At 35.8% G+C, this 24403-nt stretch overlaps 2 pseudogenes; one reads left to right on the plus strand and one right to left on the minus strand.

The window, feature by feature from the left end:
* Nucleotides 1-6457: 6457 nt before the first annotated feature.
* On the minus strand, nt 6458-7150 carry LOC101710730 (translation machinery-associated protein 16 pseudogene; annotated as a pseudogene).
* LOC106010487 (TIMELESS-interacting protein pseudogene) overlaps nt 7149-24403 on the plus strand; it is a 29206-nt pseudogene continuing 11951 nt past the window's right edge.

Raw genomic sequence — 24403 nt, forward strand, 5'->3', positions numbered from 1 at the left:
GCTGGCCTCAAACTCATGGCAAATCTCCTGCCTCGGTCTCCTGAGTGCTGGGATTACAGGTGTGAGCCACCAGGCCCAGCTGCTGGCTCCCATATCTGCCTCAAGCTGTCTGCCCTATTCCAGTATTACCCAGCTCCTGTTTCAAAACTTCAGTTTTCACTTTGGCCCTCATTCACTTTCTGGAATTAAACACTTGGGTTCTTCCAAGCTTTGGTGTTTGAAGCCTGGGAGGCCCAGAACCCAACACTGCCTTTGACCCTTTGAAGTTTTGGCACCTTGGCAACAACCTTTCTTCTCCCACCTGCTTCTTACAATCCCATCTGGACTTTGAGATGTGCCAGATGGGATTGTCAAAAAGGTATTTGCAATAGGTATTTGGGGGAATATGTATACTAAAAATTGTTTTTCTGAAATTCAAGTTTAATTATGTATCATTTTTATTTGTTGAATTTGGCAACCCAAGACTCTACCAAGAAGATTTCAGGAAAATTTGGGAGAAAATACAGTATATGGATATTTATTTAGGTTCTCTTTCCTTGTATAGCTACTTTTCAAAGCACTACCTACACTAGTATGTCAAGTACTTCAGCAGCCAGGCTAATAGTCACAAATTTAGATTTCAACACATATAGCCCTGGGCCGGGGATTTAGCTCACTGGTGCCACACTTGCCTCAAAAGCACAAGGTCCTGAGTTCAATCCCTGGTACCAAAACAAAAAACAAAAACACACAAAAAAACCCCACCTATAGTCCTGCCTTCGAGAATACATTGTGCAGTAAATCTAGTGCTTTATTTCCCTGATATTTGCTGTCATCCAGTGCATTTTGTTATAGCAACTTACATTGTAGGTACATTTAATCAAGTAAATTTGCACTAGGCTAATTTATACTAAATAGGCCTATTGTCTCATATTATTATAAGTGTGATGCTCATATAGTGAGCACATCTCAGAGTATCATTTGCCTCATTATGAAGGAATCGGAAGAAAGAGAAAATCATTTGACAAGGATATAAAAAACTGGGATACACCAGTCAATGGGAAAAGGAATGCTGAACCCCCATTGTTAAGTTAGATACGAAACTGGTTTCAATACTACAGGGCGATAAAACTTTTGAGCTACCTTCTACCAGAGAGAGGAAAAATCTTATCTTACCAGTTTTTACAAGTTAACATCTAATTTTACAAAGTTAGGCCCGAATATTTAGCCAAAGTTACATTTCAAAAGAAATATCATACTTAAGTGAGTCTGTTAGAAAATGTTCTAATATGATATTAAAATGTCAATAACCTTTTTTGTCTTTTGTTTAATTTTTTTCATTCATTAATTTTATTGGTACATTTTAGGTATACAACATGTTGACATTCATTATTGGGAATTTGTACCTTTACATAATATATTTTGTTTCTTATTTTTTTCCCCATTCCCCTGCCCTCCCTTCAACCACTCCAACTCTCCCTATTTACAAACACTTTGTTTCTGCTTTTTTCCTTTTCTCATATTTATTCCTTTCCCTTATTTCCTCTCCCCTACCCCTCCCACTTCCCCTTCCCTTTTGGACCTTTTCTTCCTATTTCACATTATCTATTACACTTTTTGATCCTTATTTACACTTTCAGTTTCTCACACTAAAGAAACTACTTGGTATTTACATGTGTGTCCTATTTATTTCACTTAAAAGTATGGCCTCAATGTGCATCCATTTAGCTATAAATGTCTCTAGTTTCTCATTCTTCTTGGTTGAGTAGTACGCCATTTTATTTTATTTTATTTTATTTTTTTCCCATTCAGTTTATTGGTACATTTTAGGTATAAAATACAGTTACATTCATCATTGGGATCTTGTACCTTTACATGAGTATCTTGGTTCTTATTTTTTTCCCCTTCCCTTGCCCTCCCTTCACCCCCTCGACCCTTCCCTATTTGCAAAGACTTTGTTTCCATTTTTTTTCCTCTTTTCATATTTTTTCCTTTCCCTTTTTTCCCTTCCCCCACCCCTCCCAATTCCCCTGCTCTTTAAGACCTTTTCTTCCTGTTACACAATATCAGTTTTAAATTTTTTAAATTACAATATTAAGATCTAGGAGACATTACCATAGATTTTACAGAATTTAAAAGGCTATAGAAAGCATATTACAAAAATCTTTTTTGAAATAAATTTGACAACTTCTAAGAAGTATCTTGGAAGACAAATTAATGAAACTAACTCTGGAGGAAATATAAAATTTGAATAGCACCTATTAAAGAAAGTATATTCCTAGCTTGAAAACCTACCTATATGACAACAGCAGGCTCATATACATTTTAACTGATAAATTATATCAAACAATTAAAGTAGAAAAAAGAAGGGACTCTTCTCCCCTCATTTTAGGAACTCAACATTGTGCTAATCCTAAAACTGGATAAAGATAATAGAAGAAAAAGTATGAACATAGATAGAAATTTGTTTAAGAAAACAAACTATTAGAAGTCATATCTGGCAGTATGTAGAAAGTGGTTTTGTTATAGGGATGGCAGTGTTGGTTCAGTATTGGAAGATCCACCCCCAAAAGTCATCATTTTAACAGAGGAAAGGAAAAAGCCATATGATCCTGTCACTAGTTGGAGGAAAAGTATTGGACTAAATTCTACAGCTGTTCATGGTAAAAGCTATCGGAGACTAGAAGTAGAACAGAAATTCTCAACAAATTAAAGACATGTACTCCATACTTCCAGCGAGAATGCCTTATATGAATGGAGAAGATACAATGCTTTCTCCTTAAGGTGGGGAACAAGGGCAGATATGCTTACTCTTTATCTGTCCATTAAACTTTGAAACCTAGGCCCCACCAAAATAGTCTGGCAATAAAATGACACAACTAGGATAGGATTGGCATGGCAGAAGCAAAATCTTTATATGTAGATGAAATGATGATCTACAGAGAAAATACTAAGAAATCTGTAGGAGCCCCTAGAACTTGTACTTGAATTTAGCAGAATTAGAAGACACAAGGTATATATGAAAATTCAGGCCTGTGTATACTTGCTATAAATGAAGAATTGGATATTGAAATTTAAAAGTTATGTAGGAGTACAAAGGACCTAGAAAAGCCAAAAACAAAAACAAAAACAGTGTTGGAAGACGTTTAGCACCCAATTTTAAGACTTCTTCTAAAGCTACAGTAATCAAGGCAGTGTTGGTGTAAGGAAAGACATATAGATCATTTGAATAAAACAGAGAATCTAGAAGTAGAACCACACATATATGGTCCACTGAGTTTTGAAAGATTATTTAACATTAGCATTTTATAGAACATAAACTTGATTCAAGAGCTGAGGAAGAGATAGTGTTTTCAGCAAATGGCACTAGAATGCCTGGTATCCGTATATAAAAAATTAACCTCAACTCTTTTTTTCCATACATGAAAATAACTTGAAGTGTTCTATGAACCTAAATATGAAAGCCTAAAAGTATAAAACTTTAAGAAGGCATTATAAGGGAAAATATTTATGAATTCAGAGTAGGCAAGAACTACCTAGGATACAAAAAACATGATGTATAAAAGAAAAAAATTGATAAATGGGATTCCATCAAAACTTAGAAATTTAAATGACATCATTAAAATGAAAAGTAGTCCTTAAACAGACCATATTTACAATGCATATAACCTATGAGCAGAATATATAAAGAATTCTTAGAGCTCATTAATAGACAACCCAATTAAAATGTAGACATAAGAAGATGATAAATAGCCAGTATAGCACAAGGAAAGGTGTGCAACTCTAGAATCAAAAAAATACTAATCAGTACAATAACAAGATTGAATTATACACTCATTAGGGAGATGAAGTTAAAAGTTTTAAAAGCCTTGTCATGACTTTTTCTTTTTGTTGGACTCTCCCCCTTTGCATTTAATTTGTCACGCCCAATGGATTCATTCTGCTGGGTTTCCTGGGGTTGTGATCTTCATTGTCTTTACCTAGGGTATTGTCTAAAATTTTTTGGAGTGCCTGTTTGGTATTCATGAAGTTCCTGAGGTTCTCTTTGTCATGAAAGTATCTTATTTCTCCATCAATTTTGAAAGGTAGTTTTGCAGGGCACATCAATCTGGGTTGGAGGCTGTTTTCCTTTAGGGCTTGAAATACATCACTCCAAGCTCTTCTTGCCTTGAGGGTTTGCATTGAGAAGTCTGCTGTGATTCTGATGGGCTTTCCTTTTTATGTGATTTGTTTCTTTTTTTCTAACTGCTTGTAGAATTTTGTTCTTCTGTTGGGTTTCTGGAATCTTAATTATTACATGCCTAGGTGTAGGTTTTTGTTGTTTTTTTTTTAATCACGTCTAGTTGGAGTCCTATATGCCTCTCTTATCTGTATGCCAAGTTCTTTTCCCATGCTTGGGAAGTTTTCTGCCATTACTTCTGTGAAAATTTTTTTTTATGTCATTTGCACTCTCTCCTGTTTTTTCATTGATGCTGATCAGTCTTATGTTATTCTTCTTTGTATCATCTAGCAGCTGCTGGATTGAGTTCTCATGGTCCCTTACTATTTTTGAGAAATTTTTCTTTTCCTGGTCACTATTTGTAATCCTGTCTTCTATGTATTATATTCTGTCCTCACATTGGTTCATCCTGCCTCATAAACTTTCAATGGAGTTTTAATGTCCTGGAAATCTGTTTGCATCTGTTTTATGGATTCCATTTGTTTCCTATGCTGGGATTCCATCATATTCCTTAGCTCCTCTATATTTTTATCTGTGTAAGCTCTAGATTTATTAATCATGTCTTTCACTATGGACACAATCTCTGTTGTTATCTGAGAAATCATTTCTGATTTCACTTTTTCCAGATCCTCTTTTGTTGCCAGTTCAAGGAATCCAGATGTTTGAGTATCTGATTGTTCCATCTTGTTGCCCCTTGGGGTTGTCTTAGGTGATCTGGAAGTCTAGTTTTGAGACTTATTTACGTATCTTCTAATTTCAACAGATGCAGCCTGCTGTGCCTTTGTTGAGGCAAATTTTGCTCACCCAGTGGGCTTCAATTCTCAGCAAGCCTCAGAGAGGCCTTCTCTCTGCTGCTCACCACTGTGCCAGTTTCTGGGTTCAGAATGGTGGCCTTCTGGATCCTTGCTCTGCCCTATTGTCCAGGTGGGATTCTGACTGGGGCCTGTGCACACTTGGGATGGAATCTGGTTGTGCCTCTACCTGGGGCCTGCTCCCCAGCATAGCTGTTGTCTTGGTGGGGGGGCTTTGACTGGGGACTGTGCACCTGAGTTGCTGTTGTCTGGGCTGGGGTCTGTACGCACTTACCAATGGTATCTGGGTGGGCCTCTGGCTGTTGCTTGTGCATCTGTGCAGCTGTTTTCCAGGTGGGCCTTTGGCTGGGGCCTGTGAGCCAAAGCTGCTGGTGTTTTGGTGGGGCCCTGGCTGGGACCTGCACGTACCCACACCTCTCTGGTCCAGTGCCTTTTGTTTAATTTTTGTATATTTTTTCTGTAGGACATATGCCACAATCATAACCATACAATTTCACAAGGAAAAACTGAAAATTGAGACAAACAGTATGCTTGTTCCCCCTACCAGTCTATTCCAGGGAGAACCTGAGGTAGGAGATAACACTGCTCTTCCTACAGTTTTCCTCAGCATCCTGGAGACTGAGCAATAAATAGGAGCCATTGTTTAAAGTTGCAGATATTTCTTTTTTTTTTTATAGAAATAAACTTTATTTTTAATTTTCAGAAGTATAAAAGTTGTAACACTTTGTATAAATTGTTAACAATTTAACTGATACCTAGTTAATCTCACACAGCATTATTTTTTCCTTTTCTTGAAAACTTATACTTGCATCCTTTAAAAGACAGACTAACATATATTAGCATTTAGTAAATTATTTGAAGAGCAAAATTCTAGAATATTCATGTTTATCATGGTACTTGAAGTATGCTTAATATATTAATTTAAGTAATGTATCTCAGAAGTAACAATTATAATCATTAGTTCTCTAACCTTTAGGTCTGAATAAAACCTATCACTTTTCACAATGAGAAAGCAGAAAACAATATAATAATCAAATGGAGCTAACCTGAAATCATTTAATTCTCTTGGGCCTTTAAGAGACAGGGCCTGGTGGGATGTCATTATTGGACCCTTCCATTTTCTGGCTTCCTGTCTTGCCATGTGATCTTTCCCTCTCTTGTGCCCTCCCACCACTGTGATAACCATGCACCATGATGTGTAGCAGCAAGAGGAGGCCTCACCAGAGCCAGCACTGTGCTGTGTAGACATTCAGCTTCCAAAACCATGAGCTAAATAAACTTCTTTTCTTTATGTTATCCAGCCTCTGGTATTTTGTTATAGTAATGAAAAATAGAATATATCTTCTATTTTAGCAACTCAATATAAATGAAACACAACTTTCATTTTTAAATAAAAATTACAATACCATGTTTGAAACTGCAAATGTGATTCACATTATGAGAGAGAATGAGTTAAACAGCAAATACTAGATAATTATTTCTCATGAGTAATGAGTATGACTTAAAGTTCTCATATTACTTATTTTCAACTCAAGTAAGGACAATTAGGCCACAGGAATCATTTCTTCATCCGAGTCACTTGATTTGTCTTTTAGTCCCAATTCCCCTAAATCTTTGTCTATAGTTAAATTCTGAGTTTTCCTCTTGTGCTTCTTAGCAACTGCATCATTTGCACAAAGTTTTCTCATTTTAATGTTTGGCAATTTCTTCAGATCCAAATCCCATTCCCTAAAGGTTTTCAGACTACTTGCGTGTAAAATGTCTGGAATCTCAAGGCCTTAGCCTTCGTATTGCTGTCGTTCATGCTCCATCGTCTGCTTGATGACTGTCTCCTGGGCTTGGTGGAGCCTTCCCTGCCTGTCCTTGATGCTGTTGTGTAACTCAATCTGCTCCAACTCACTGCTGAATAGATTTAAATACCTTTCAATTAATTCACAAGTGTCTTTCGTTGAATATCTCATTTTTGGGGGATCCAGCTCATTTTGAAACCACTACAGTTTTTCACCAATAAGGGTTGAGACCTAAAGCCTTTTCATTCTTCAATTTTTCCTTCTTTTCTTGTAATTTGTGCAGCTTTTCTACTATATGAGTGGATGATTTTTTTTTTTTCTGTGCTTTTTCCCTTTGGTACTTTAGGCATGGTGATGTCCTGGAAGCCACAGGGGACCTCCGCACTCCAGACCCCACAGGCTCACAGCCCCGAGCGGCGGGTCTCTCGCCCGCTCTCCAGCCCAACACTTGTGGGGCTACCAACGCCGGGCAGACCCGACCGGAAACAAAGTTGCAGATATTTCAAGCAAAAGGTCACTTATCCAGATACTTGGGAACCTGAGACAAAAGGATTGCAAGTTCAAGGCCAACCTGGGCAACAGATTTATCTCAGTATAAAATAAAGGGCTATGGATGTAGCTCAGTGATAGAATACCCACCAGGTTCCATCCCCAGGAGAAGCAGAAGGAGGAGAGGAAGAGCGAGGGTAGGAGAAGAGAAAACAACAACAACAAAGGTCTTTTTGTTGGCTTGAATTTGGGTGACCTTTGTCAGTTTTTTCACCAGTATTGGAACATAACATTTCTTTGGACCAGCACCACAAACTGACCCATGTGTCGTCCCAAATTGAAGCCTTGCTGAGGATTTCCAAGGCTTTTACTGTTTTAAAATTTGAGCATTATCTATTGAATTTAGAATCTGGACAAATCACAAAAGACATCTTTTTTTTTTTTTTTTTGGTACAGGAGATCAAACTCAGGACCTTGCACTTGTGATGCAGGCACATCTTTTTTTTTTTAATATTGATTGATAATTGATTTTTTAAAAGGAGGTAAGTTTATGCTCTACAAATTCCAAAAAGTATATGAGGTTGTAGTAAACACCTCACATGTCCAGATCCCTTTTTCAGTATATGTGCTGCCGAAGCGAGCACTCCAGATCCCTTTTTTATTCTGGTCTCTCAGCTGCTCTGAAGATTGACTGCTAATATTTCAAAGTTGCCCCTTTTCCTAGAGAACTGGGCTTCCCAATGAGAACCACCCACTTGAGATGCTTCTCCCTTTTGAGGGCAGCTCTTAGCCAATACACTAATAAGGGTGCAAAAGCCTGAGCCTTTTGTTTCATGGTAGGACTAACTCTTTAGTACTCACACTCCAAAGCTACTCAAGATACCAGGCAGAAGCTGGTCTTCAATTAAGACTATACCCTTGTTTAGTTTTCGATCTTTGCTCTATACTACTTCCCTTACTCCTAGACCACACAGTCAAGACTCCCCATCCCAGGCTCTTCCTCCAGGGATCCTGTCATTAAATGTGGGTTTAGAGTGAAAGGTCAGATTCATTCCTGCTTCTTTCCTTCAGGCACCCAGTTTGTTCATCAGGTAAACAAGGTTGTCAAGGAGGAGCGTGAATTTACAGAAATATTGTTTAAAAAACAAGCAATATAGAAGATAAATATATGTTATATTAAATGTGTATTTTGCAGATTTCTTCTGATTTTATGCATAAATAGCATCGACATTATCTCTGTTCTGCCCTTTACCTCTCTTTTTGTACTGGGGATCAAACTCAGGACCTTGTGCTTGTGAGGCAGGCAGCAGCACCACTGAGCTAAATCCCCAGCCCCGGCCCTTCACCTTCTTATTTGATATTATATCTTGGAGATGGTTCCTAACCATTGCCATTGTAAGAGCTGTTGAGTATTTTTTGTGTCTACTGTCCTTAGGTAATTGGTCCCCTAATTGTGGTCATTTAGTTTGCTCCCTTTGTTTAGCTACTATATATATATATATATATATATATATGGCAATACTTTAGTGAAAATCCTTGTACACATGAAATACCATAAAGTGTGATTATTTTTGTTGGTAGAATTGCTTGGTCAAAGGGCACACATATTTGTATTTTGGCAGAAATTGTTAAAGCACTTTCGACAGAAGTTAAATCCATTTTCAGAACCAGTGAAAATATGGAGCAGTGATTGTTTCTCTAATCCTCACCAATGTGATGTATAGCCATACTTTTTGTATTTGCCAATTTGACATAAAAAATGGTACCTCTTACAATGAATGAGTCTTAGTTGAAGTTTATTTATATGTTTAAAAAACACTGATATTTCCTTTTCTGGCACTGTTTGTTTCCTTCGCTGTTTTACTTTGGGTGGTTTTGATTGCTTATTAGTAATTCATGTGGTCTCTATATTAGGAAAATTAACCCTCTGTGATACGTTATAAATATTTTTCAAGCTTGTCATTTGTCTTTCTCTTTTTTTTTCATTTTTTCCTATCTTCATAGCCAAAACAGATTGTCTTTCTCGTTTGTTTATGAATTTATATTCTTTTTTCATTTTAGGTAGATGGCTATATAATCTTTTTCTTTTATGGCTTCTTAATTTTTCTGTGAAACTTAGCAAGCCCTTCTTTGGTCTAAGATTATTTCAGAAATTCTCCCGTATTTTCTCCTAATATCCTTATGACATTTTTTACATTTTATATAATGCATTTGTAATTTGTTTCTGTATAAAGTAAGAAGTTGAAATATCTCTCTTTCCTTCTCCCTCTCTCTCTTATAGAAAAATAGCCAGTCTTCTCAATGCCACTTATTGAGTAACATTCTTATTCCTATTTTATTAATAGGAATAGGATTGAACAGAATTGAATTACATCAAGTGATTTTCAGCACTTGTGCAGATAATTATTTGATTTTTCTATTTTTTGAACAATGTTTGCATTCCTTGAGTAAATACCGCTTATTCAAGTTTTATTTTTCTTTAATTTTATTTACTAATATGCTATTTGGGATATTTTTTATAAATATCCACAAGTAATCTTGAATTGTAGATCATAGGTGGCAAGCAAGAAAAGAGACCAGGTTTCAAATGGGGATTATTCAGGAGTGGAATTGTGATACTCTCTCCTGGAATATATTAAACAGTACCAAACCTTGAAAAGAGAAGCTACAACCTACTAATCCAAGGTTAGATGGAATTTGTCCAGAAGAATTTAGGGCATACTGTGTTTTCAATAATAATTCTGTGTTTTATTGTGTACTTTCTATTATGGCAGTTAGTGGGCTGAGAGCTTTCTCTCTCAAATATATATATTACAATATTTATATATGCATATATATAATGTGTATAGCTGTATATATATGAATAATATGGTACATTCACACACATATCTCACTACAACCTTACAAGGCAAGGGCTAATAAAATTGCCATTTTATAGATGAGCAAACAGACTTAAAGAATTTTTCAACATGGTGTAGTTAGGATTTAATACAAGTCATAGGACTCATGATTGGAATATTTAGGTATGAAAAACAAACTAAAGAGATTTACAGTTATGGACAAGATGGAACAGACAGACTTCTCTTTATTCTTCCTCATAAGTATAGCTAAAAACCCTGCTCATTATATATGAAACAATCATTAGAAGTCTCTGAAAAGTTGGACAAGGAAAACAGAATGTCTAGGGACCTAAGGACCTGAGGACCCATGGAATGCCATACATTTTCCTTACTAGATTTTCTTTTCTCTTCTCTTCTTTTCTTTTCTTTGAGACAGGGTCTAACTATGTAGTTCAAGCTTGCCTTGAACTCACTATGTAGCTCTGGCTGGCTTCCAACTTATGGTGATCTTCCTGCCTCTGGAGTGCTGAGTTTACAGGTGTATGCTACCATGCCCAGCTCTAGATTTTCCTTTTAACAATGCCCAGCATTAAAGGGCCATGGATTTAGCTCAGTGGTTTCACTGCCTGCTGCACAAGCACAAGGACCACAGTTCTATCCCCGGTACCAAAAAAACCCAAAAAAACAACAACAACAAAAAACAATGCCCAGCATTAAAGAAGAAAAAAAGACTAAAAGAATTTGTCACTAGCAGAACAACCTTATTAGAATGGCTAAAGAAAGTTCTTTAAGGGGCCGGGGATTTAGCTCAGTGGTTTCACTGCCTGCTGTGCAAGTGCAAGTACCCAAGTTCAATCCCTGGTACCAAAAAAAAGAAAGTTCTTTAAACTCAAAAAACTTTATGAAAAATGAAACCCTGAAACATCAGCAAGGAAAGAACAACAATAGAAAGAGTAAAAATACAGATAAATACATTAGACTTTTGTTCTCTTCTTGAATGTCTGTGGTGTTAAGGATGGAACCCATGGCCTCATGCATTGCTAGCTAAGTGCTATACCAAAGAGCCTTAGCCCCAGCCCTCTTCTTGAGTTTCCTAAATTATGCTTGATCGTTGAGGCAAAAATTATAACATTGTCTGATCTGATTCTCAATGCATGCAAAGAAAATATTTAAGACAATTATGTTATAAACAAGACTGGATAAAGGAACTTAGAGTGAAATATGGTTTCTATGCTTCACTCAAACTGGTAAAATACTGATGTCAAAAAAATCAAACAATATAGAAAATTATAAAGAAGAAAATGATAATGCCAGGCCCACTAAAAAAAAAAGAATTACTTTAGTAGTGGAGGTACAAAGGTCTCCATATTAGTAGTATGCTCAGCATGACAAAGTGTGTCTATGCTACAAGTAGAGACACAATTTAGAGATGTTTGTGTTCCATGCTGAAAGAGTTGTGTGTAAAGATACAAGAGTGTGTGTTTAGTGTGTGTGTGTGTGTGTGTGTGTTTGACCCAACATAGCTCTAGCAGCCCAGAGGAAGATTTGGGAGAAAACACTGCTTCTTGGCCAAGAACTGTTGGAGAACCCAGACAGCAGAGGGGGCCAATGAGAGACAGGAACAGAACAGTGACTTATTGAAAACAGAGTGTATATGAGCAGAGGGTAGGTACTTTGGTAGGTAAGTTAGGACTCAAAGCCATTGTAACTAGGATACTAAAGAAAATGTAGCTTCATTTTATTCTTAAATTCAGAGAAACATAGACATAAAGAAAATAGTTGCTTTCTCAGAGTTCTTGTGATGTGACTTCTCAGATCTATGTACGTAACAAAACCCCTTGTGATTAATAATCATTTCTAAAAATTCCAAAAAAGAATTTTTCTAGGTTTCCTTACTACTTTTTATTTATTATCAAATTGCTCCTGCTTGCAAACTATACTCTCCCGAGACATGTTTACATTTTTCTCGTTTTGTTTTTGTTTGACTTGAAATACAGCTGACCTTCATATTTATTTTTTAAATCATATTTAAAAGGATATAATTAAATCATTATGATTGCATTAGTCAGAATTCTTTTGGTTGCAAATGACAAAACTCAAGTTAGCTCAAGTAGGCCTGGGGGGTGTAGCTCAGTGGTATAGGACATGCTTACCACATGTAAGGCCCTTGATTTAATCCCCAGAACCAAAAAAATGAAAAAGCAAATTCAGATGGAGAGGAGTTGTAGTTACCTTTAACTAGGTGTCCCAGAGCAAAAAGTGAATGGTGGGCAAGCTTCATTGGTATTTACAGTTGTTACCTTTAATGATATTTGTATTTGGGGGTTCAAACAGTCTTCAGGGCCTCATGTTTTTCTCCTGAAAGTAGAGGCTATGTCTCTATCTCAGAAAAGTCTCTTTCCAACAAAGAAGCAAATAAAAAGCTCTAGAGAGTACTCTTAATTGTCCAGCTTATTTTACATGGCCATATCTGAAACAATCACTGTTCACAGGAGAGGATGGCCAGGACTGGTCACCTGTGCATCCTCACCAGAACCAAACAAAATGCTTCCTTACAGAAAAGAGGTATTCTGGTGCCAGAATGAGAAGGGAAAAATTCAGATTACACCCAAAATGACAGATGTCCAGCAGATGTCTACTAACTATTCTTGGCAATAAATAATAGATGTTAACTCCAAGGGATCCGTTCACTTGGTTTTTCTTTTTTCTTTTCCTCCCTAGTTCCTTTGACAATTTAGTATATGGTTTTATTTCACTTGCAAGGTGCTATTCCAGCCTGAAACTGTCTGATTTTTATTTAAAGATCTTTGAGATCTAGGAATTTCTGATTATACTCCAGGAAAATTCCTGATCACTTTGGGGCTCTCTCATTCACTGTGGAAAAAAACTTTTAAACTGAAAACATTATTTTTTAAATGTAATGACTGTAGCAACCAGTTTATTACACAGATTAATCAATCCTTCTTGAACGTACAAACTCCAGAGAAGCAACTGGGTCTTTAAATATACACAAGTATTTTCATCAAATGAATTTTCACCCTTACATCCAAATAGACCTAAGCAGTTAAAAATGTAAGAAAAGTAAGAGCTGTTAGCTATGTATTAACTGAGAAACCACACACAAACCAAAGAGTATGGAGAGAAAGAGGCTGAAAGGCAAAGATTGAATGGGCAGAGAGATGTAAAAGAGTGGGGAACAAAGCCCATCACACTTTATGTATTAATAGCTCAAATCCATTTAAATATTGGCCAGTTAAACTTAGATCTTAAAATACAAGATGTGGGTAAAGTTTAATCTGTTTAGTAATAACTTTCACCTAGTTGTAAGTCCTTTGGAATAAAATGAATACAGAAACAGCTTCATGTTCTTCATCTTGCTTTTCATAACTGTTAAATTCAAAACATTATTTGTCCACTGGGGTTATAAATAAATGATAAATAACTGGCTATAAATAACTGGTAAAACCAGAGGCTCCTTTTATTAAAAGAAGTAATACATGATTAAAGCAGTTCTGAGAAAAAGAATTCCAACCTACATCCACCAATAATAGTATAGGTGTGCCTCTGACATGTGCACACATGTCCTGGGCATACCTTCCATGTGCATATCATTTCATGCTCACATCACCATCTAGGAGTCTTATAGAGTCAAGATCTGTTTCAGGTATTACTATGCTTTGGGTAGAGGTAGGATTGTATATGAAACTGCAAAGACAGAGACCCACTATTCCAATTACCTGCCTTCATTTTTTAAGATTAATCAGTTATGTAACTTTTTGATGAATCTATCAAAAAGAAAAAAACTTGAAAAATTTCTTAGTCTATTCTCTTGCTTCAAGGACAGATCTGTGCCTGATTCAACTGAGGAATCAGTCCTCAGGCAATGGCATTCCAACCACCACTGGTAATTCATTGCATTGGGCCCCATCCCTAGTACCAACCTAGATGTTAGTTGGGTTGGAGAACAAGATAGGGCATAAATGAATGGAAATATCAATGAGTAATAGAGAGAAAGAGAGTAAACAGAAGAATAAAATAATGGTTTTGAAATGAGAACAGAATTTTTTAAAAAATTAGATGATTGGATTTTCAATTTATCATTTATCATGTTCCACATCAATTTCTCTGCTCCACCCTGAAATCCCACCAAACTAACCTGAATTTTTAACAGCTTTATTCAGGTACACTTGACATATAGTAAAATGTACAGTGTTAGAACCCAGAAGGAAGCTCCCCTGCTGCCATCCCAAGCTCCTAGGGCAGAGAAGGAGAGCCGTGTGGGGGCCAGAAGCACCCCCGCTCTGTGGAAATGAGGAGACACATAAACAAGCCTCAAAAACAGACTTCCGGCTCACCTACAGCAACCCCAAAGGGAAATGAGATGGAACACTCTGATACTCAACCACCTGGACTCTCTGAACTGGCAACAAAAGAGGATCTGGGAAAAATGAAATCAGAAATAATTACTCAGATAACAGCAAAGATTTTGCTCATGGTGCAAGACATGATTAATAAATCTAGAGAGGACACAGATAAAAAAAATAGAGGATCTGAGGAACATGATGGAATCCCAACATAGAAAATAAATGGAATCCATAAAACAGATGCAAACAGATTTCCAGGAGATTAAAAACTCCACTGAAAGTCTGCACAGCAGAATGAACCAATGTGAGGACAGAATTTCAGATATAGAAGATAAGATTGCAATTAGTGAGGAGGAAAAGAAAAATTGCTTTAAAATTGTAAGGGAACATGAGAAATCAATCCAGCAGCTGCTAGATAATGCAAAGAAGAATAACGTAAGACTGATTGGAGTCAATGAAGAAAGAGGAGAGAGTACAGATGACATAAAAAACTGTTCACAGAAGTGATGACAGAAAACTTCCCAAGGAGGGGAAAAGAACTTGACATACAGATAAGTGAGGCATATAGGACTCCAGCTAGCCTTAATCAAAAAGAAAAATCTACACATAGGCATATAATAGTTAGGATTCCAGAAATCCAACAGAAGAACAAAATTCTACAAGCAGTTAGAGAAAAGAAACAAATCACATACAAAGGAAAGCCCATCAGAATCACAGCAGACTTCTCAATGCAAACCCTCAAGGCAAGAAGAGCTTGGAGTGATGTATTTCAAGCCCTAAAGGAAAACAACCTCCAACCCAGATTGATGTACTCTGCAAAACTATCTTTCAAAATTGATGGAGAAATAAGATACTTTCATGACAAAGAGAACCTCAGGAACTTCATGAATACCAAACAGGCACTCCAAAAAATTTTAGACAATACCCTACGAAAAGACAATGAAGATCACAACCCCAGGAAACCCAGCAGAATGAATCCATTGGGCGTGACAAATTAAACGCAAAGGGGGAAGAGTCCAACAAAAAGAAAAAGTCATGACAAGGCTTTTAAAACTTTTAACTTCATCTCCCTAATGAGTGTATAATTCAATCTTGTTATTTTACTGATTAGTATTTTTCTGATTCTAGAGGTGCACACCTTTCCTTGTGCTATACTGGCTATTTATCATCTTCTTATGTCTACATTTTAATTGGGTTGTCTATTAATGAGCTCTAAGAATTCTTTATATATTCTGCTCATAGGTTATATGCATTGTAAATATGGTCTGTTTAAGGACTACTTTTCATTTTAATGATGTCATTTAAATTTCTAAATTTTGATGGAATCCCATTTATCAATTTTTTTTTATACATCATGTCTTTTGTATCCTAGGTAGTTCTTGCCTACCCTGAATTCATAAACATTTTCCCTTATAATTTCTTCTTAAAGTTTTATACTTTTAGGCTTTCATATTTAGGTTCATAGATCCTTTCAAGTTATTTTTATGTATGGAAATAAAGGGTTGAGGTTAATTTTTTATATATGGATACCAGGTGTTCTAGTGCCCTTTGCTGAAAACACTATCTCTTCCTCAGCTCTTGAATTGATTTTATATTCTATAAAATGCTAATGTTAAATAATCTTTCAAAACTCAGTAGACCATATATGTGTGGTTCTATTTCTAGATTCTCTGTTTTATTCAAATGATCTATCTGTCTTTCCTTATGCCAACATTGCCTTGATTACTGTAGCTTTAGAAGAAGTCTTAAAATTAAGTAATAAATGTCTTCCAACACTGTTTTTGTTTTTGTTTTTGGCTTTTCTAGGTCCTTTGTACTCCTACATAACTTTTAAATTTCAATATCCAATTCTTCATTTATAGCAAGTATACACAGACCTGAATTTTTATATGTACCTTGTGTTTTCTAATCCTGCCAAATTCAAATATAGGTTCTAGGAGCTCCTACAGATTTCTTAGTATTTTCTCTGTAGATCATCATTTCATCTACATATAAAGATTTTACTTCTGCCTTGCCAATCCTATCCTAATTGTGTCATTTTATTGCCAGACTATTTTGGTGGGGCCTAGGTTTCAAAGTTTAATGGACAGATAAAGAGTAAGCATATCTTCCCTTGTTCCCCACCTAAGGAGAAACCATTGTATCTTCTCCATTTATATAAGGTGTTCTCACTGGAAGTATGGAGTACATGTCTTTAATCTGTTGAGAAGGTTCTGTTCTACTTCTGGTCTCCTGATAGCTTTTACCATGAACAGCTGTAGAATTTAGTCCAATACTTTTCCTCCAACTAGTGACAGGATCATATGACTTTTTCCTTTCCTCTGTTAAAATGATGACTTTTGAGGGTGGATCTTCCAATGCTGACCCAACACTGCCATCCCTATAACAAAACCACGTTCTACATATCTATGTTCTATCTATGTTCATACTTTTTTCTTCCATTATCTTTATCCAGTTTTAGGATTAGCACAATGTTGAGTTCCTAAAATGAGGGGAGAAGAGTTCCTTCTTTTTTCTGCTTTAATTGTTTGATATAATTTATCAGTTAAAATGTATATGAGCCTGCTCTTGTCATATAGGTAGGTTTTCAAGCTAGGAATATACTTTCTTTAATAGGTGCTATTCAAATTTTGTTCAAATTTCATTAATTTGTCTTCCAAGGTACTTCTTGGAAGTTGTCAAATTTATTTCAAAAAAGATTTTTGTAATATGCTTTCTATATCTTTTTAAATTCTGTAAAATCTGTGGTAATGTCTCCTAGATCTTGATATTATAATTTTTAAAATGTGTAATTGATATTGTGTAATAGAAAGTAAAGGTCTCAAGGACCAGGGGAAGTGGGAGGGGTAGTGGAAAGGAAAAAAGGGAAAAGAAAAAATATGAGAAAAGGAAAAAAATGGAAACAAAATCTTTGCAAATAGGGAACAGTGGAGGGGGTGGAGGGAGGGCAAGGGAAGGGGAAAAAAAAAGAACCAAGAAACTCATGTAATGGTACAAGATCCCAATGATGAATGCAACTGTATTTTATACCGAAAATGTACCAATAAACTTAATGGGAAAAAAAATAAAATAAAATGTACAGTGTTGTAAGTACGTGTGTGTATAGATACCACCACCACTATAGTCGTAATGAATATATTTGTCATCTCTAAATATTTCCTCCTGCCCCTATGAGATCTGTCCTTCAAACTCCTCCCCAACTCACGCCCTTTCCCAGGCATCTACTTATCTGCTTTCTGGTCATTATTCATTAGTTTTCATCCTAGAATTTTGTAAAAATTAAATCATACAGTCTGTGATTTTTATGTCTGGTTTATTTCACAGTATAATTATTTTAGATTTATCACATGATAGAATATATAATGTATCAATAGTCCATTTATTTTACTATAGAATAATATTTCATAGTATAGATCTACTACAATGTTTATTCATTATTTGTTGATGGGCATTTGTGTTGTTTACATTTTTGGCAGTTACATAAAGTTTCTATGCACATTTGTATAAAACTCTGTATAAATCTACTTTCATTTCCCTTGGGCAACTACTTAAACCTGGAATGGAATGACAGGATAATATAAAAAATATATATGCTTAACTTTTAAGATATTCCTAGGTGGGTTTGTGAAAGTTGATGGTACTAAGATGAAATCATTTTTGTCAGTCTTAAACAAAATTAGACCTGGGAAGTAATGAAGTGAGAGGGCTCATGTTTGTCTGTTTGAAATAAATACTTTGTCAAGGACATTCTAAAGACCCACAAGAAATTCCTTCTCATTCTATAAGCATCCCATGTTTTACATGCTTTGTACACATGCACAACTTTTTTTTAAAACAGAGTTTATTTTTAACATTTTTTAAGACTGAAACAATTCAGACAAGACACTCTGCATCAAACACTTGCCCAGCAATGGCACTTCCACCAATGAGCTGATACCAACTCCCGCCTGTGGTCTCCAAAACCAAGGAATTTTTTATCCAAGTAGTTTGTATAAATTTTTCCCTTATTGACTTTAAAAACTTTCCCTTGCCTCAACGTCTTTGAAGATACCCACAGTTTACAATGCACATGAATTCCTAAAGCAATGCCATTACTCTTTGGAAAAATCTCTCTCTGACTGTTAATTAGATTGACAGTTTCCAAAGTAGATGTGCTTCATATTCCCACCAGCAGTGCAGGAAAGTCCCAGTTCCTCTACATTGTTTCCAATAGTTGGTAGTCAACATTTTTTATTTTATCCGTTTTATTAAAATGCAGTGGTATCTCATTTTTATTTTTATTTTAATTAAATGGTAAGCATCTTTTCACGAATATATTTTCTTAGGTGAAGTATCTATTAAAATCTTTTGCCCAATTTCAATGGTATTTGTTTTCTAAATATCAACTTTTAAGATAAAAGTTCTTAATAAATTCTAGATACAATATTTTATCATAATTCTATTTTACAAATATTTTCACTGAGTTCTTATTCACTTAACAGTGTCTATCTTTCTTCGGCCCTGGTGTTGAGCATTGAAACCAGGACCCTCTGCATGGTAGTCAAGTACTCTACCACCAAGCTACACTCCCAACCCAGTCATGTCTCCTGAACAGCAGACATTGTATCTTTTGTTGCAGTCTAGTTTATCAATTTCTTCTTTTGTAGATTGTGCATTTGATATTATATTTAAGAAATCTTTGCCCAACCAAAGCCACAGAAATTTCCTCTTGGAAGTTTTGTAGTTTTAAAGATTTTACATTTAGGTCTATGATCAGTAAGGGTGAAAATATTTATTCCTGATCTTATGGGGAAAGTATTCAATAGTTTGCCATTAAATGTTATATTGGCTGCAGGTTTTCTGGAGGTGTTCTTTATTGTGTATAGCAAGTTTATTTTTTTTCAGTCCTATTTAGCTGGGAACTGGATCCTTTAAAAAGTTCTGTGATTCGATTTTCAGACTAAAATGGCTGAGCACAACCATTTCTTTGCCTTTTCCTGAATCTTCAAGAAATACTCATAGGTAAATTTTTTAAAAATAGGTCTATGAGAATAAAGAATAAATGCCAAAATATTAGCCCCTAAAAACAGATGAAAAGGTAAAAATTGACTTAAAGCTACCACTCCTACCATTGTAGGAGAATCAAATCAGAACTGAAAGGAAGCAAGCCAGTTTGAAAGGCAAAGGACTCATAAAATAGTCAGATTTAAAGATATTCTATAGGGCCAGGGATTTAGCCCAGTGGTTCCACTGCCAGGAGGTAAGGAATGGGAGGATGTATTGGTTGTCAATATGTATAAGAAGCCTTTAAAACCAGTTCAGAACACAGGGTTACTTCCCCAGCCTTCTGCTCCCAGAAGCCCATCATTATTCCATTGCAATTTGTGACTGGATGTTTAGCACTAGAAAAATCAAACCAGAGGATCAGAGGCAGAGCTGAGGACAGCAGTGAAGTGCCATGAAAACTAGGGCACTAAATTAAGTCTAGATACTGAATGGAGGAAATTTCTCCCAGAATACGGACAGCCAGGTTTATGCATGTGTTTATCTCCCAGGTCTGTTGTAACAACTTACCACAAATTGAGTGGCTTCAAACAACAGACATTTCATGTCTCACAATTCTGCAGGCTAGAAATCCAAAATTAAGGCCACACTCTCTCTCTCTGAGTTTCTAAGATCCATCCTTGCCTTTTGCAGCTTCTGGTTACGCAGGGTGTTCCTTAGCTTATAGATGCATCACTTCAATCTCTGCCTTCATCCTCACATAGTCGTCTTCTCCCTGTGCATGTCCCTTTTCTCTTTCTTATAGAATGACACCATCATACTTAGACTAACCACCCTGCTCTATTATGACTTATCTTAATTTCATTACAAGGATTCTGTTTCCAAATAAGGTCATATTCTGAAATATTGAGAGTGAGAACTTCACTGTATCTTTTTTGGGACACAGTACAAGCTATAAGTACATCCCAGGAAATAGAACTACAAGAGGAGAGAGAGAGAGAGAGAGAGAGAGAGAGAGAGAGAGAGAGAGAGAGAGAGAATGAATAGATGAGAGAAATTATTCTCTGAGAAAACTCACCAGTTAAGAGAAAAAAATCCTCACAGATACTGACATTTATTGAAGCCCAAACAGTTGGGTTCTAAGAGATTTGCCTCACATATACAAGGCTTCACAAAGCTTCCAATAACTTTTTGTTATCTTTGTTTCAAGTAAACATTTAAAGAAACACTATCATAAAAGGCAAAGATGAAAATGAAAAGGAAGTTAGAATACACAGAATATGCAAGGAAGAGGAAAAAATTCTCTAAGAACCTTGGGAGAGATAAGAGAATACATTACATCTATAACACAAGAAGAGACTTTTTAAAAGTACAGTAAAAGAATTGAAAAGAACTCTTAGAAATTAAAAATATGACCGCCAAATTTTTAAAAAATTCAATGGACAACTTGGAAACTAAAATGGAAAAATTATCCTAGAAAGTAGAACAAAAGTAAAAGATATGAGAAGGAGGGGGAAAGAAATGAAAATTAGTGAGTGCAACTAGTCAAGGAAATCCATCCAATATCCAACAAATCTGAGTTCTAGGAGAAAATGGAACAAATAGAGGTGAGAACTTTTTTCAAGGAAATGAAACAAAACTCCAAATAATAGGATGTGAACTTCTACATTGCAAGATTAAATAAATTATAACCATATAAAGACACATCATCTTGCTGGACATGGTGGTGCATGCCTGTAATCCCAGCAAATGGGAAGTTGAGGCAGGAGGATTGCCATGAGTTCAAGGCCAGGCTGGACTCACAGTGAGACCCTGTCTCAAAAAAAAAAAAAAAAAGACATCATCTTGTAATTTCACTATAGTTGAAATAAATAAAACATTACGCAATTTCTTAACAAAGATATTGAAATCCAAAAGACTTTTGAGCAATGCCTTCCAAACTGTAAGAGAAAAATATTATAACATAGAAGTCTATACTCTTATCATTCAAGTATGAAGATAGAACAACTATACAATCAGAAAACCCGGGATTTAAATATTTATCTTCCAATGGAGGATGTGCCTCAGAAGACAAGAGTGTAACCAAGAAAGAGAAAACTATAGGATTTAAGACACAAAGGATAAGAAAAAGCAATTCCTTGAATTGTTCTAAAATGAAGTCACAAGATAGCTGTGTGGTCCATTTAGAAAGGGACCAGCCTAGGCTAGAACAGGGCAGAAGGCTCTGGAAAGATGCTTTCAAGGATAAAACTACCCTGATAAATTAACTGTTTGGAAAGTTATTAGGAAAACTTTTATAATTCTGACAAACATTTCAAGAATAAATTAATGATAACTATGTAAAATATTAAACAAGAACCAAAATAACTATATATTCACAATTTGCATAAGAAAGGAAATATAATCACAATTTTCTATGTAGTTCAGTAGTAAACAATACAATCCATAATAAAATAACTATGAATATTGGGCTGATCACAAATTATATTCTAAATATATTGGGAAAATGAGATGAGAGGAAGTAAAGATGAAGAGAGAAAGTCGGAAGCGTAGGAAAAATAAATTTCCTATTTCAATTTGGAAAAGACAATAGTTAATGTAGTTAATGCTTAATTTTTTTTATAAGTCTTGCTGTGTTGCCCAGGATGGTATCAAACTCCTGGGGTCAAGATTATCCTTCTCTGTCAGGCTTCCACTAATGTTATTTTTTGAAAATTCAAGAAATAGTCTCATAAGCTGATATTTAGAAATGCGGTAGTGAGATAGGATAGAAAAAATAAATACAGGCAGAAAGGCTTCAAGGAAAATTTTAATTTTTACATGGTACTTTTAAGAAAACTGCACCTTCAGGACATAATCAAAGTTATCCAAGGTTGCAGTGGCCTTTTCCCTTCCAGGATTCCACTCCAAAAATTCCTAAGATACTACAGATTACAGGTACCATAGACTTCCTCCCTCAAGGAAATAGCACTATTAGTTGGGCATAGTATCTCCAAACTTCAAACACAAACAAACCCCACACACACATTGGAGATTGAGCTTAGGGCCTTGCACTGAGCTAAACCCTATCCTTGCTTTTGTTTTTGTTTTTTAATTGAGACAGGAGCTTGCTAAGTCACTAAATTGCCTAGGCTGGGCTCAAACTCGGATTCTTTTCTCTCAGCCTCCCAAAGTTCTGGAATTATAGACATGTGCCATTATATCTGGCCCATAGTTTGCTTTCTAACCTAGCCCACTTATGAGTAACCTGACAAACACCAGAAATATGCATCCTATCAGTGATGGCAAACCTTTTAGTGATGAGGGCCCAAACTGAAACCCAAAACCCACTTGTTCATTGCAAAGTGCCAGCTTTGCAATTTAACCTGAATACTGAAATTTTACCATAGAAAAACAACTCATACACTAACATCTTTTGTCTTAAAAGAAAAGCAAGACCAGGGATTTAGTTCAGTGGTTCTGGCACCTGCCTAACAAGCACAAGGTCCCAAGTTTGATCCCCGGTACCAAAAAAAAAAAAAAGAAAGAAAGAAAAGCAAATAACACACATGCCACAGGTTGACCACTACTGTGATATCATCCATTTCGAGACACATAAAAACCTCCCAGCCCCAAATGGTAATGCACATCTTTCTCAAGCACTTACACTCTCTTTTTTCTCAGTATGTACTTCTTTGACTCCTAATAAGTCTGTTTATGCTTCTCACTGAAGTATCCAGAAGTGCTTTTTTGTGACAAGTAAGCAAACCTGCTCCATGGATGGGAATAAATTGGGGTTCCCATGTCCTGTTTGGAGAGACCTCCTCAAGCCATACAGTAATAAACACTTCTTTGAAAAAAAAACAGTTAAAAGTGCTTAAAGTGGTTACCTCTGGAGCATGAATATTCATAATGAGGAAAGGTAAACAAAGGCTTGCTACTTTTTGCTATCAAGCTTTCGACATATTTGACTTTTTAAAATATGCAATTTAAACATTTTATTGAAATACCATATGCATACAGAAATGTGCACATTTTCCATCTAAAATTTTTATTTTAAAAATTCAGTTAAAGGAGCCAAAAAAGTTTGCATAGACGTGGCTCTGGCATAATTTACTGCTGTTGGAACTATTGGAGGTGTTTCTGAAGGTATTGATTCCAAGAGAATTGGTCTGTGGTTCTCAAGTACTTTGGAGGTTTCTATGGAAAAACCAATAAATGATACTGTTCATATTTTTTTTTTTTTGGTACCGGGGATCGAACTCGGGTCCTTGCACTTGCGCAGCAGGTGGCAAAACCACTGAGCTAAATCCCTGGCCCAACTGTTCATAATTTTGAAATTAAAGACTAACTGTATCTTTCTCAGGAAAAGTTGATTACATTCCTAAAGGTTTTAAAAATGACTTTTAAACTACTGAGGGGGTACTGGGGATTGAACTCGGGGCTTTGGCAACTGAACTACATTTCCAGCTCTTTTATTATTTTTTATTTTGAGATAGGGTCACACTAAATTATTGAGTTACTCAAGCTGGGTTCAAACATGCAATCCTCCTGCCTCAGCCTCTCAAAGAGCTGGAATTACAGGCTCTCAGAGTGCTGGAATTATGCCACCACACCAGGCTTTGAATCATTCTGAAAGAACTACTCATTTTGGCTTCAGTTCAATTAACCAGATATAGTTCATCTCAGCCATGGTGGTTTTTTTAGTTATTTATATATAATTGTTTATTTTTGTTAAAATTAATATCATGGTTTTTAGAAGCCTCAAGTTAGTAATGAAAACAGTAACCTAATAGTACTACTAAGAATAACTTACCTGTTCTAGGCATTTGTCAACATCGCTTGTCTGGAATAGGGCTTTAAGCTTCTAAAAATAACCATTAGGTGAAAATTTCAGAATTCCAAGGAACCAATAACTAGTCAGATGTACTGCTGCTCCCTTTCCTCT

The sequence above is a fragment of the Heterocephalus glaber genome, unplaced genomic scaffold (genome assembly GCF_053883595.1).
Source record: "Heterocephalus glaber isolate CG9 unplaced genomic scaffold, H.glaber_assembly_v1.0 deba00001472, whole genome shotgun sequence".
Taxonomy (NCBI): Eukaryota; Metazoa; Chordata; class Mammalia; order Rodentia; family Bathyergidae; genus Heterocephalus; species Heterocephalus glaber.